The 1,161-nt window shown below is 51.2% G+C and overlaps 1 protein-coding gene across 3 annotated transcripts in view; it reads right to left on the reverse strand.

Annotated features, from left to right (window-relative positions):
• The window catches only part of Pxn (Peroxidasin), a 241,787-nt gene extending 241,599 nt beyond the window's left edge, over window positions 1-188 (reverse strand). For all 3 annotated transcript variants that reach the window (XM_070123060.1, XM_070123059.1, XM_070123058.1), the window contains exon 1: window positions 1-188. This exon is cut by the window's left edge and continues 368 nt beyond it. The gene's annotated coding sequence lies outside the window, so the exon portion shown is untranslated.
• Window positions 189-1,161: the final 973 nt, after the last annotated feature.

Below are 1,161 nucleotides of genomic sequence, written 5' to 3' on the forward strand. Positions count from 1 at the left end.
TTTCGCATCATGACCAACGCACGATCCCGCGTCCTCAAAGCGATCCGCCGAAGGAACGTAAGGAATTCCGGAGGATGACACGAGCCATCAAAGAAGGAAGGGGGAAGGACGAGGAGGCATGCACGCCGGCCCAAGTCACTGGAGGATGTCGGGCGAGGCAGCGATACGTCCTCCTCACGTGCCCGCTGCGCTCACACTGACTGGCCACGCCATGCCTGAGGCCTCCTCGCCTCCTCTACCCCTCCCCCCTCCCCCCCTTCCCGCTAGGTGCTAACCCAGTGTTGCCACCCGGCTGGATTCTAGCGGGATGCGCTAAGGACCTCGGGATTAGCCGTAGGACGCGGTTAATCGTCTCTAAGCCAAGGACGCCATGAACCGGGAACGCAGCGCTCGCCCGGTGTTGTTTCGCTAAGTATACAAGAAGTGATGACTTAAGTGCATAGATCACTGGCGTGACGTCATGGACTCCCGGGCAGGTCGGGGTGACTGTGTGGGTATGTGTGTGCGAGAGCGTGTGGGTGTGGGGGATAGATCTATAGCTTTGTGAGTGTGAATGCGTGTATCTGTGGGCATGTATGGGCCTGTCCCTATGTCTATGTGTACTTTTTGGTGCATCTATGTAAGTATATATCGATGCATCGCGTACGTATCTGTGTATACATCATTCCGTGGGTGTACGTATGCCTGGTTCCGCGCATACCAGCACACTGTATATCCTGAACAATGGAACAGCGCAAATTCCCTATAGTATTTTAAGCGCATCCGAACAGCAGACCAGAAGCCGTCTTAAGAGCATTCGTTGGTCGGTAAAAAAACAAGTCATAAAAAAGAAAATTCGTTTTAAAAAGAATATTGTTTCTTCGAGAGGTGAAAGTTGGGGAGGAAGAGCTGGGAGAGGACGAGGAGAAAGAGGAGGGGGTAGAATAGAGAGAAGAAAATGAGGAGGAGGAGGAGGTTAAAGGAGTAAGTGGAGAAAAAGGAGGAGGAGGTTGAGGGAGTAAGTGGAGAAGGAGGAGGAGGAGGAGGTGTGGGAGAAGAGAAAGAACAGAAAGAGGAGAATGAAAATGGCCATGAACAGGAAGAAAATAAGAACAAAGAGAAAAGGTGAAAAAGGAAAATAACGAACAAACGATACGAAAGAGACCCAAAACCAGAAGACTT

The sequence above is a fragment of the Penaeus vannamei genome, chromosome 6, assembly GCF_042767895.1.
Source record: "Penaeus vannamei isolate JL-2024 chromosome 6, ASM4276789v1, whole genome shotgun sequence".
NCBI classification, from domain to species: domain Eukaryota; kingdom Metazoa; phylum Arthropoda; class Malacostraca; order Decapoda; family Penaeidae; genus Penaeus; species Penaeus vannamei.